This window comes from Homalodisca vitripennis, unplaced genomic scaffold (assembly GCF_021130785.1).
Source record: "Homalodisca vitripennis isolate AUS2020 unplaced genomic scaffold, UT_GWSS_2.1 ScUCBcl_11130;HRSCAF=20295, whole genome shotgun sequence".
NCBI classification, from domain to species: domain Eukaryota; kingdom Metazoa; phylum Arthropoda; class Insecta; order Hemiptera; family Cicadellidae; genus Homalodisca; species Homalodisca vitripennis.
This window is the reverse complement of record NW_025787242.1, coordinates 1-13,893: the sequence shown is the minus strand read 5'-3', so window position 1 is coordinate 13,893 and position 13,893 is coordinate 1. Positions and strand designations below refer to the sequence as shown.

At 35.0% G+C, this 13,893-nt stretch overlaps 1 pseudogene; it reads right to left on the bottom strand.

The window, feature by feature from the left end:
* Nucleotides 1-4: 4 nt before the first annotated feature.
* On the bottom strand, nt 5-7,791 carry LOC124374908 (annotated as a pseudogene).
* Between the last annotated feature and the right edge of the window lie 6,102 nt (nt 7,792-13,893).

Below are 13,893 nucleotides of genomic sequence, written 5' to 3'. Positions count from 1 at the left end.
CGAGGTAGCCAGCTGTGACAGCTCCATTGATGGTGAGGGCAATAGTGAAGATTGCTATAGAGCTCACTCTGTTACAGCCAAAGAATACTTGTGCAATCATCAGGAAACCAGGCAGTGTTACAGCTGTAAAAATTAGTTATGAAAACAATAAATATAAAAAAAAACTGCTTCCTACATTAATTAATGCCTACTTAAATTCAACTAATATAGTAAAGTAAATATTTATATTCTATCTATATATGTTTGTAATAATTATTATATTTTATTTTGTATATTATCACAACATATATATGACAAAATATAAAGCGATTCTACTCCTTTCGTTTCAGTTTTTATTTTTTCAATGGCCATACAATAAGTTTTATATAAATTGAATATACAGTTTATAGACATACAGTAAAAACCTTAGATAATTCCAACATTTTAAATTTGAACTTTTTATCCGGTCTAGTTCAACCAAAGTAGGATTATACCTCACCACCACGTGTCAGGATTCGCTGAGCTTGCATGCAAATTTTTAAGTCTATAGTTCACAGTTTGTTTTCAAATTTAGTTTATTCTGTGATTTTCTTGTTGCCAATCACGGTTACCGATTAAACCAATGTAAAAATACAATAATCTATTGAGTATTCGTTCTTAAATATTTTTTATATTATGTCACGGGATTTGAGTATATATAATTACAGCCTCATCAAGTAGTAAAAAGTAGTTTTTCATCAATCTAGCTTAAAACCATTTTCATTAAATTTTCCAAAGAAAACAGTGTTCTTTTAGCATTTCAAGTAAAATTTCATACAAACTCTTTACTTAGATCTAGGACTCTAGTCAGAGCTTTAGAAATAGGCACAGATAAATTATTTTTACTGTACTATATTTCATATAAAGGTGAGTTCCTCTATTCAAATGATAATATAATATAATATAATATTGGAACTAAAGTCATATGCATTCCACTATATTCCTTTAACTCCAAGAAATAAATATAACATTGCCGGTGAAGGCATAGGTTAATACATATATATGTAAGCAATAAAGAATTTTTGATATTACTTATTATTTACTGTACTTGAAATAATGCAGTACATAATAATGCATAATTTGCACATAATATTAATCCTATAAATAACCAAACCACAGCAAAGCGAACCCGATGAATTTATAAGATGCGATGATGATTTTTATAAGGACTGCTAGTAACTTATAAAAAATATGGTGCATGTTTAGTTGGTATATAATATATTATATACCAGCTTTCTTGGGTATTGGAGACCCTTTTGATGTCCATCTATTGCTGGTGATGATTGGGCTTTTGTTTCCAACGTCATAACCAAAAAACCCATCTCTCGTCTCCCGTAATGAAACATTGTAAGAAGATCTCGTCGTCATTTGCCATTTCAAGAAGTTCCCCAAAAACCTGAATTCGGTGTTGTTTGTGGTTCTTGGGTTAAACAGTTTTGGAACAAATTTTTGCCCAATACAATGCATTTGAAGTTTTTCTATTAAAATTTCTTCATGAAACCCAAATGAAATGTTACATTCTTCTGTCATTTCACGGATTGTTGACGGTCTGATTGTACAAGAGCGTTCACTTTAGCAACATTGCCATCGTTGGTGGCACCATTCAGCGATTGTGGTGAAGTGTTCATTACATAGTTTTTACTAGATGGTTTAATGTTGTTTAGAGCAATCATTTCTCTACATTAAGTTACCATGTAATGTCCTTGGACTGTTTTTTTGGACGCATGGTTGCTGTTGATCACACTACCAATGGCTTTGGATTAAATTAGTTAGTTGTGATATGTGTTTTCATTTACCACCCTTGTGAATTCTCTCACTTTCAGTTCATAGGCTTTTTTATTTTTTGGCCATCAACCTGTTCTCTGGCTTGTTGTTTCCATGGTTCTTTCTTTTGCCTAAATAAATAATCTTCTAAGCTGATATCCACAGCTTCTTGTTGAAATACACTATCTATATGTTTATTGGGTTTACATCTTGATGTTTTTAAAGGACAGATTATGTTTAAGGGCTGCTGAAAAGGTCCAAATAAACTTTGCATAAGCTTCTTACTTGAAGCTTCTGATAGACTCTTTCCCAACTAGCAGTTAGTATTTAGTAGGTATTTTACCCTTTGAATGCTTCAGATAAATTTCTTTATTTATACAATAGACAATATTTTTATTTTTAATTTCTTAAAGAAATACAATGGTGTAATTAAAAAATTGAAATATTTCTTGCTTCACATTGTTTTTTATTTCATTAATTTTAAGATTTTAAGAAGTTTTTAATTTAGTTGGTTGAAGAACTCGTTTATTGTTGAGTACACTGGTCTTTCCACTAGCCAGTCCTATAGCTGCTTTTTCAGTCTAATCCCTGTACTATTCTCGAGGCTCTCTGTGAGCTAGTTTTGGATTTTAGAACCAAATGAAGGAGGATATCTTACTGAACTGTGTTGTGTGATGGGTTGGAATACAGTGATCAGTGCCTTCTGATACTGTAAGAATGAAATCCATGTTTCTGAGAAGGTTCAAGATTCTTTGTGCACATAACAACTGTTTGAATGTAGAGTGATATGATGTTAGAAGCTTCAGGGATTTAAAAGCTACCTTGCAGTTGTCTGGTGGGCCAAGGCTTAAGCATGCTCTATTATCCTTTTTCTGGAGCCCTAGGATTTTACTAAGGTTTGCCTCCAATGCTCCTCCTCGTGAGATCAGCCCCATACATATATATGATTCTATCACTGCATATTAGCTGTTTTCAGACCTTCAGTCTACACATTCAATACTATTTACCCCAAAATATGCTGCATGAAAGCTTTTTGGTCAGGTTATGTATGTGATCATTTCAAGAGAGGTCAACATCAATTTTTAGATCTAGCAGTTTTGCACTTTTTTCCACTGTGATTTTCTGGGGATTTCAGGAATTTGCTCATGCTTTCTGTTGAAATTTATCTCTGCTGTTTTTGACATTATTAATGGCCAAATCATATTGAAGGATGTGTTGGAATGCTTTATCTGTTGTTGATCAAATATCCAAGTGTAATTCTGGTCGTGTAAACATCATGTCTTAACTGGAGAGTTGTATCATATGCATAAATTATGGTTTCGGTATTGCCATCCCTGATGAAGCTGGAGAAATTGTTAGTAAACAGTATGAAAACGACGGGGCTCAGGACACAATCCTGAGGCACTACTCTGTTGACTGAGGGTTGTGTGGATCTGTATATATGTGTTTTCCCATTTTTTTTCTTGTTGAATTCAACTATTTCTTTGTGTAATTTTTAAATTCTTCCTAGTGTACAATTAGCTTAAAAAAATTAATGTTCTATTTCAATTAAGATTTCTGCACTTATTACAAAAAATAAAAAATAGAAAATCTGCTTTTATATAAGACTTTCATATTTTTACAAATAAATACATGTAGAAAACAAATTATGAATATTGCCAATTTACTTACAAAGAGAAAAAGCAACTAACTTTATAGTAATGAAATTTGAAACTCTCAATTAGTCTTCCTATAGCTGTAAACAATGTTCAGATGTAAAATATAACATGCAAATTCAGCACAAGAACAATGCTTGCACTAAGATCTCAAAAATTGTACTGTCATTCTCCCACATGGAAAAGGCATTAAAACGTGCCAGCGTACAAGCAACTAAATGGCATTGAATTGCTATAGCAAACCAGTTTTGGATTGATAACACGTGGGTGAGAACAATAATTACAACGCAGCTATTACCTGACGTTCAATTAGCATTCTAACACATTAAAACCAGTTTTACAAACTATAGTTTGTAATGGAGGACAAAACTTAGATTGTGACATTTGCCTTCATACACGTGTGGAGTCTATTTACCATGCAGGATTTCCTGTAATAAACGTGGAAAGGTTTAAGTCCTAGTATATTCGCATTAAGGTGCCTCCTTGTCGTTGTTGGGAATTTCTTTTTTGTTTTTGAGCCAGAATGTTTAGAGGTTATTAGTTGTCCTGTATGAGCAGAGAGATATTAATGGAGTAGTCAACATGAGACTGTTTGGGTTAAGGTTGGTGTAGACCATATCAATTGAAGAGATAGAGGTGCTAGATATTTCTTGCTGGTGGGAGGTCTACTCAAATTATCTCGTTGAAATTTAAAAATTTGTTAAAAGAAATATTTTCTCCCCTTGAACTGTAAACGTTGTCTATCTTGTGACCCCCAACAAGACAGATATGTTACCACCATTTTCATTAGGAATTTTGTCATGAAGTCAGAGTTGTAAATTTATCGGTCATGGGTGCACTAGTTGTCGGTATACTCCAAGAATGTACAAATTTATTCTTACTTGTGTAAACTGTGACTTCTGTTATTTTGCAGATGAGCTCCTCATTACATTCTTCTATGATAATACTTTTCGTTTTACTTCCAAGTTTTCATAAAAGGCAACACCTCCCTTGATGTGGGCTTTTCTCCGGTATTCAGTTACCAGATTATAGTTAACTAAGTGGGCTTGTTCAAGTTTTTCGTTATTCAACCCATGTTTGATGAGTACAACTATCTCTGGGTTAACAGAACTGAGACTGTCTAATTTGTTACGAAGCCATCAATGTTTCTATACAGAATCATAACATTTTCTCTTTGATTATATTGATTTTATATCACGTTTTGTTATTGTTCTCTTCTCTGAATACATCCATATTCCAGAATGTAGATGATATTTGCCTGAATGTCCAAATCTCAATAATTATACCTTATTCATAATCAAACTGGTAGAAAATTAACAAATCCTGCCATACTTTCTAATTTTTATTACGATGAGACATAGTCTTACCGAATGTTGTGAAAAGCTTCCTAGTTGCAGTAGTTGAAAGTTTTCCAGAAGCTCTTAAAGTAATCAGCAACTGAACTGGTGCAGATGGCCCATCAGATACTTCCCGAAGTAAGGCAAACTTGAAAGGAGACCATTCTACAACAGATAATATCCTAAAGTTAACACAAGTAAAAAAACAAAATATATTAATTTTTCTTGTTACTGTACTAGTTTACATTTATAGTATTTAATTCTAATCGATTTATCTTAGAAACACCATAGAATCAGTTTTATCAGCTGTTATTATTGTTTTATTTACAGTCTTTAATTATGTAAATATTTATTCTGAGTTGTAAATTTATTATCTTTTGCTTTATTTTAGGTGTAATAAAGCCTAATTTCAGGTTGATCTGTTGATTTTCAATATCTACAACAATTTACTGTCCTAATTTTGTACTTGAGCATATGCCTAATTAAGGAAAACATAAAATACTGCAGGATACAAGGATATGCAGCATTGGGAGGCTTTACTAGAGAAAAAACATAGAAAAAGTGGTGTGATAGCATATGTCAAACAAGAGCTGTCAGATCAGCTTTACCTTATAAGAGCATCTGAGCAGGTATCAGAGAAACTTATATGTAAAAAGAAACTGATAACCAGGAAAGGTTGTCTTCTAATTCTGGCTTGTAGACCACCAAGCAGCAAGCTAGATGATGCCCTTGAAATATTGACAACTGAACTGGATGAGGCTATGAGATTGAATCAGGTAATCATCACCATGTGTAACATCAATGTTCATAGCCTCAAAAATAAACTATAAAGGCCTTTGTTAGCTGATGATTTAGTAAGGCTGAATCTACCAGAGAAACAGGACAGCCAGACAGCCATTGACTTCATCTGTGCTAACCTAAATGAAAACAAAGTAGGTTTTAAAATTATTCACTACAGGTCTGTTGGATCATACACTTCAAGTCTCAGTATCAATATAACAATGGGGAGTAATTCAGACCCTTTATCAAAACAACACCACATCAACACTAGAACTCTGGAACATCTAAAAACATTACTGGCAGAACAAGATAGAGCCCAAGTAATAAAAAAATAAATGTTGACAATTCTTTCAAACACTTTCCAAAATTTCCTTTAACAAGCCAAGAAACATTGCTTGTTCATACATAGAAGCTAGATAGAAAAGACATGTAACAAAGGCTAGGCTGGATGCTAAAAGTAACAAACTCAAGAAAGCCTACATTGCTGCTTTAAACAAACAAGTACTAACAGGCCTTGTGGCGGACAAAAAAAAAACACAACACCTAGAAAAAACCTCATGGGTCAGTGCTGGAACTAATTCTTTTCATTCTTCTAATAAACAATCTTTTTTGACTTCTTGCACAACTTTTGTCAAACAGTTTCAATATGCATATGACACAGCCCTCATTCTTAGCAACAGTAATAATAGTCATTTATTACTGGTAAAGATTACATGGCAATCTGTCATACATTGTCACATTGAAAAACACATCATTGTACACTTCAGTGTCAAGAGCAATGCAATCCTCCAGTTCGTCAAGATATTTAAAAGAAGCAATACATTAAATAAATAAAAAATCAATTAAAACAAATCAATTAATTAATCAAAAACTAATTACAGACCAACAATAATTGTTTAATTCATGATATTAATACAAAAAAAACTCATCCACTTCATAGATTGAGTGTTCTAAAAGGAAAACCCCAATTTGTCTTTTGAAAATACCAAATTTCACTGATCTTAATCTATTTGGCAGTGTATTCCATAATTTTGGTCCAAGAGATAATGTTGCTAATGAATTTTGTTTGGAAGTCAGTTTTTTGGTTACAATATTGTTTGCTCCCCATGTGTTATTTTGGTGGAGGTTTTGATATGTTAAGTTTGTTTGACCTAGCCATATAAAGCAACAGTTTGTAAACTAAACAAGGGACTCTCATAATATGAAGTTCTTGAAAGTTTTGTTTACATGAATCCTTATAGCCAATACCAGAAATATAACGTACTGCTTTTTTGTATTAATACAATTTTATTAATTTTTTTTAAGTGTATTTCCCCATATCTCAACACAATAAATCAATTGAGAGTAAAAAATTACAGGGTGAGGCAGATCACCAGTCTGCAATGTATAGCAGCTGAACCGAGAAACCTACCCTCTTCGTTGTAACAAAAAATCCCAAAATTTAACCCTTTGAAAAAATACAGGAAAATACACCCAAAAATACCCCAAAATGGTGAGGTCATTTTTGAAAGATCTTCAAATGTACAAGTAGGTCCAGCCTTACCTCATTTTAGAGGTATCTATTCACTATTCATTTTGAGAAAAAAGTTTTAATTTATTTCACTTCTTGTATACAGAGTGTTCCAAATGTCAAAGTTGTATGGTTTCACCGTTATTTTTACTGTTACCTTCGTTAAACATTTTTTACCTCTAACAAGTCTCAAAGATATTATTTATTAAGTATATTGTCTATTAACTTACCTCTTTAATGTTAAAAGCTAAGATGTACTTCATGAAGGTAGGCAACTGGTTAACAACAGTAAAATATCCAAACACACTTGCTCCATGAGTTATAATTTATGGCCCAGACTGGAGGTGGTGACGACAGGAGGTCCTTCCAAGGTACCTGAAGAGCCTGAAACAAGTTTATTAATGTTAGATTTAATCCTTTCTTGCAAAATATAAACTCGTTTATAAATAGGAATAAGACAATCTTATTATTTGCATACACTTCTAACAAATAAATTACCTTTCTTATAGCAAATTTTATACATTGTTGCATGAAAAATATGTAATTAAACAGATTTTAATTAGGCAATAAACATTAATTCTTAATTCTTGGGCCTACACAGTCAGTATAGTGATATTAAACATTGCATAGTTTCAAAAATATGAGAAGGTTCCACAAAATAATGGATTTTGGAAAATTAACAGACAGAAAATACAGTAAATAGGAGAAGAAAAAATACAGGTAGTTAGGAAAATAACAAATAATTTAACTCATTTAACAAAAGTGTAAAACATATTATTATGTTAAACGCTTGTTTAGAGTTTATGTTCACAGACTTATTTATATTGAAATTTTGTGTCTGAAATATAAATGAGAATAAAAATAGAAATCTGTGGAATAAATTTTATGGCTCTTAATCACTTTTTGAGGCAAACTGTTATATTTGTTGTAAAAATATAGTGAGGAAAGTCAGCAAATTATGATTTTTTTTGCTTCTTTTCTGTTCAACTATATTGTTTTATTTGAAACTTGATTTATATGTTTATTTTAGGAAACTATTTGAAATCTAAATATGAAATCAATACTTGAATCTTATAATTGAGCTGAAAGACTTAATCAGGTCCATACACAGACCGGGTTTTTTGGACAGTTTTCCTGGGGCCCCACCACACTTGTATGGGGGGGTGGCAATACATGATGGGGCACAGCTAAATAAATATCTTTTCCGGGGCTCGCCAAAACTAAGTAAGGCCCTGGACTTAATAGAATAAAAACAAATATAATGGATATATATTTCCAATCTAAACCATTTTTCATGTGATGGTCAGCATTTCCAATTACAGTTCATTGGTAATGATTTTATTACAACTAATATGATGTATAATACTATGTTGTTTATGGCTGAGCACCAGCAAAGCCTATTACTCAAGACTCTGGGGAAAATTTCATTTCTGTCTGTGTCTGTCAGTCTATCTTTCTCTATGATGACATGATATCTTGAAAAACGATTAACATATAGGCTTGAAATTTATTTGCATAAAGCTTTATTCCTATATAGGCAACAGTGAGTTTGATACACCATTCCACAGGATTTGGCTGAGCGTTCATGGATATTTTTACATTGGTCTTATGGGTAATCGTTGCAACAAGAAAATAGCAGAATATATCAATCTGTAAATAAACTTACTACAGTCATATAAGATTTTTAATATGTGACAGTTTCTCTCAAAGAGTAAAACAAACAAAAAATTAAATAGAAAGTCAGTGACAAAATTTTATTTCAGTAACTAACTTAATGAATATAAATGTTAATTTTTTATAAAAGAAAACTCACAATTGTCCAATAATTTTAATGTTCTTACACTAGGTATTTTGAAATCTTATAGAAAATAGTTTTATCCAATAAGAAGAGCTCCTCCTTCAATCAAATAAATGTTAATGTATGTGGACAAGATATATCGACAAAGATTTCATCTGTAGACTTTAATTTTTGCATGAACTTCATTTCTATATAGACAAGAATTGGAAATGCAACGTCCAACCATGGATCTGTAGACTAATTTTTGCATGAAACTTCATTTCTATATAGACAAGAATTGGAAATGCACGTCCAACCATGGATCTGTAGACTAATTTTTGCGCACGAACTTCATTTCTATATAGACAAGAATTGGAAATGCACGTCCAACCATGGATCTGTAGACTAATTTTTGCATGAACTTCATTTCTATATAGACAAGAATTGGAAAATGTCACGTCCAACCATGGATCTGTAGACTAATTTTTTGCATGAACTTCATTTCTATATAGACAAGAATTGGAAAATGCATGTCCAACCATGGATCTGTAGACTAATTTTTGTATGAACTTCATTTCTATATAGACAAGAATTGGAAAATGCATGTCCAACCATGGATCTGTAGACTAATTTTTGCATGATGAACTTCATTTCTATATAGACAAGAATTGGAAATGCATGTCCAACCATGGATCTGTAGACTAATTTTTGTATGAACTTCATTTCTATATAGACAAGAATTGGAAATGCATGTCCAATCATGGATTTTAGAGCTGACATTATTGAAAACTATCACTCATTGGGATGGCACAATTTTCTATTTTTTCCTGCCAGTGGAATGTAAAAACTTATTTTGTATGATTTTCTGTCTGTTTATCTGTGCGCAGGGCAGTTCGAGCTATAGAATTTGAGGTTGCACACAACCTGAGCGATGGAAGTTTTTTTTTTTTAGTTCTCTTAGGACAAGAAGCTTATAAATTGCACTTAGTCCTGTAAGAACCTTTGCGCTGCTTCCGGAGTGATAGGGATATTCAGGATGGGTAAGGTTTTAGGGAGTAGGGGCCGCCTCCTATCAAGATCCATGAGGAAGAATTAGGGCACTACATCTCAAAGTCATCCCGGAAGAAGGGGGAGGCCAGCTCTGAACCAGCCTCTCCAGTCAAAGTAGGCAGGGGATGCCAGACCCTTGTTGAGGTTAAGAACCTCTGAGGTAAGGGAAACAAAACCCCACCAACTCCAACAGTCATCTTTCACAGTAGACTAGACCTATCGAATTGCCCATGAACCCCAGAATCTCAACATTTGCAGTTAGTGATGTGCCGCTACTGGACATCCATAAGGTTTGCCCAGATTAAAGTGACACATCGGTTTTTAATGTGCCCAGTAGTGGGTTCAACTGGAAGGTATAAACCAGCCAGAGGGTGATCCCTGCTGGGTGGAGCGATGCCAGTTACACACACATGGTATGGCGTACTTTTACCTGTGTATAAATAACATACAGTAATGTGGGTTATTTATGTACATCAGCCATGGATTGATAGACTTAATTCTATTTTGATTTTTGATTGTCCATATCTTCCTAACACAGAGTGTAGGATCACAGAATAAAAGATCTTGCATGCAAACTAAAACATTATTTTGACATTTTATATAGAAAAAAATACAATAACATTTATTTTACAGTAAAATTATAGGTATTTATTGAAATGAATAAAATAATTTTCTGAAAATCATCAATGAAAATTTTACATATTAAAACTCTCTAATACTCTAAAATACATGTTAGTGAATCCAAGTTTAAGGTGGTTAAAATAGTTGTACAACTTGCCTTAACACATAATGTTACGTTCATTATTACCTCAAGTTATATCAAACCATTATCCAATTTACGTATAATTATATATTGAGTTTTATAATTCAAACTACAAGTTGGCCCACTTTAAACGTTTTATATAATTAGATACATAATTGAATCTTTTTACCAATATGACTTAAGAAAAAACAAACCTTTTGATTTACAATTAAATTGCTAACGTATTTATTATATGGCCAAATTATTTAAAATAAAAAAAGTGATTTAAGTTTTATCAGTTTTGCATAAATTTCAAACCAAAGCAAAAATTTTTTACTTTCAAATTCTATCATCTTCCATTAATTTATTATGCTGATTAACATGAACAAAAATTAAAAGGATTTACATTTTAGCCTGAAGTTTCGGTTTTTACTTTGCCTAACCTAATAGTTAATCAGTGTTTATTTTATTTTGGTTTAAATTTAAAATTTAAAGTTTAAAATAAGTTTTCTTATTTTCTTTTGAAGAGAGAAATTTTTAGATTATAATTTTGTTAAAAAGACAAAAGTCTCAAAAAATATGGTTGAGTAAACATTGGGTTTCTATAAGAAGACAATAGTCTTTTAATTTTTAAATATAATAAAAATCTAATATTAATTTATTCTGATTTGGTTGTTAAATTATTTTTTTCTGGGAACGTCTGGTAATCACGAGGCAGGCCTCACGGCCAAGAGCTTGTCGAGTGGTAGCTGGGCCATTGGCCAGAAGGAATTGTCACTCTCCTCTAAAAGCCAAATTGGGCAATTTCCTAAATTTTGCCCCTTTCAAATCTGCATGGAGGGGTATGGAATTCTTTCCGGCCCTGCTTCAAACAAGGGCCGGAGAATCTCCTTACCCTTCTATAGTGAGAACTATTCAGGGCTGAGCCTAGCCTATGGGTTACAATACCACAACTTGTCTGTGCGTTCTCACAATCAGGGTGGTCTTCATCCCTAAAAATGGAGAGGATCGCGGATCTACTTCTGTGTCCCCTGATTAATAGACCAGTGACTTTTCCGGTCCCATCAGGTTTATCTTCGTTTCCTACTGAAAACATTAGAAAGACTGGTGGAGAGGCAACCCTGAGAAAGGGAGTTCTCTCAGACACTCCCCTTCATCGCAACCCAACATGCATACCAAGCAAGGCAAATCCTAGTGAATCAGCCCACTGCACACAATTAGTCAGTAGGATTGAGGTAGCCTGTCCGCCAAGGAAATTGGCATTGTGCACCATTCATAGGACCATTGAAGGGAGCTTTTCGACAATGCCAAATTCACTGCAATGGGTAAGTGGGAGCACCCAGCGACGTGGGCCTGAGCCAGCTCTGTGCCGGTGGGCTTAGGGCCATGCTGTGCTCCAGACGGATGCAGGGGCCGATCATCAATGAAGTATCGCTTGTGATCGCACCCCACAACACGGGGATAGTCCGTACGAAGGAGGCATCCTGTCACCGTCCTACTAGTGGAATCTAGTAGTAGATGGTCTACTTGAGTGACCTTACTAACAACGGAATCTATGTCCAAGGATAATGCAGACGACATAGTCCTTATAGGTACAGGGGAAAATACACAAATGTTGTTGTTGATTATCATGAATACCAACCTTCAACATTGTACACAACTGGTGTCAGGGAGACGGGAATCTTGAAAGTAAATCCCTCTAAGACAAGTAGGTTTGTACCATTCACTAGGAAAAAGAACCTAGGAGTCTCTCTTCTAGGCTGAAAACTCGCAATCCACTCAGCTGGGCAGTGGTTCAAAGACACGTCAAATATTTTAGGGACTGACTCTAGAACCATAAGCTTACGATGGAATGATCATCTTAATCAATTTCCTGCACAAAGCAAAAGTTGGGGCGCTCATGACGTCCAGGAGAGTCTTGCAGGAATCTCATGGGGCGTTAAAACCTCCATATAGCACTATGGCTTTTACAAAGCAGTTGTAAGGCCTCAAATCACTTTATGGTCTCATTCAGTCCTGGTGGACAAAGGTGAATCAGGTAACTGCCAAAGAGCCCAAAGCTTGAAAGCTTACAAAGGCTTGGCACAATCTTTGTAACCGGAGCATATCAGGAGCATCCCTCATGCGACCCTACGAGGTCGGCTTTAGGACTTCCCCCTACCTCTTGATGTTCACTAATAAAAGCTGAAGCGCGTTATAGTCAGCTTCATCGGCTGATGGTTGCTGGCTTGTGGAGGAAATGGCGCGTCTAACGCGAGCCATGGCGCCATCACTGAAGCTGTAAACCCAAGCGCTTATTCTCGAAAGAATGGTCTCGCCGACACAATGAGAACCGGAGTTTCGTATTCAATAATGCCATTCTCTGTTGTCATCTTTTTTTTGTTTCTACTTTCCAGGAAAAAGGGGGGGGGGGGATGAGTGGAAAATCGCAAGATAATCATCCCAACCAATTAAGAAAGAGCTTTGTCTGGTACACGGGATGGCTCGCTTATTAAGGGTTAGAACTGGATATAAGGAGTGTTTTAAGTCAATCCCCTAGAACTGCCCCTTGAGCGGGGAGGGGGACAGTTTTTGGGGTCGGAACTGGCTCCATATTTCAAGCCGAAATCTATGGTATTCCTAGCCTGTTGCCTAAACCCTAGGCCTCACCAGAAAGGGTACCAGGAAATGTACATCTGTATAATGTCAGACAGTCAGATGCAGCTCTTATAAAAGCTCTTGAACTCCAACAGCATTTAACCATCCAAGCTTGTGTGGGAGTGGCTTTAACACTCTCTGCAAGCCTTGGATATCACGCAACTGTGTGCGTTCTTGGTTTGGGTTACACCCAGGCCACACAGGGCCATAGGTTGGCAACGGAAATTCTGCGCCGACAGGCTTGCCAAAAAGCGGAGCAAGCATTGCCCATACACCGGTCCAGAAAAAATCTCCGAGTTGTGGTATAAGCCAAGATCAGCCGCTTATCAAAGTATAAAGCACAAATGGTCCAGGAAGGACATCCACCGCTTGCGGTGGCAGAAGTCACCAAGGACAAGCTCTCGGCAAAAGACTGCTTGCCGATTCTAGCTCCGGATTTCACCAAGATGGCTGATGGGGCTGGGGGAGGGATCGGGTTTTTAATGCAAGGTGAATTGCCTTGATTCACTGGGACACCGGCCACTATCGCTCAGGAAACACCTAAAACACTCTTAGGTTTACGAAATGAGGACTCGGGAGTGTAGACTCTGCAATTAAGTCTGAAGAGACTGCAAAAAACAAAT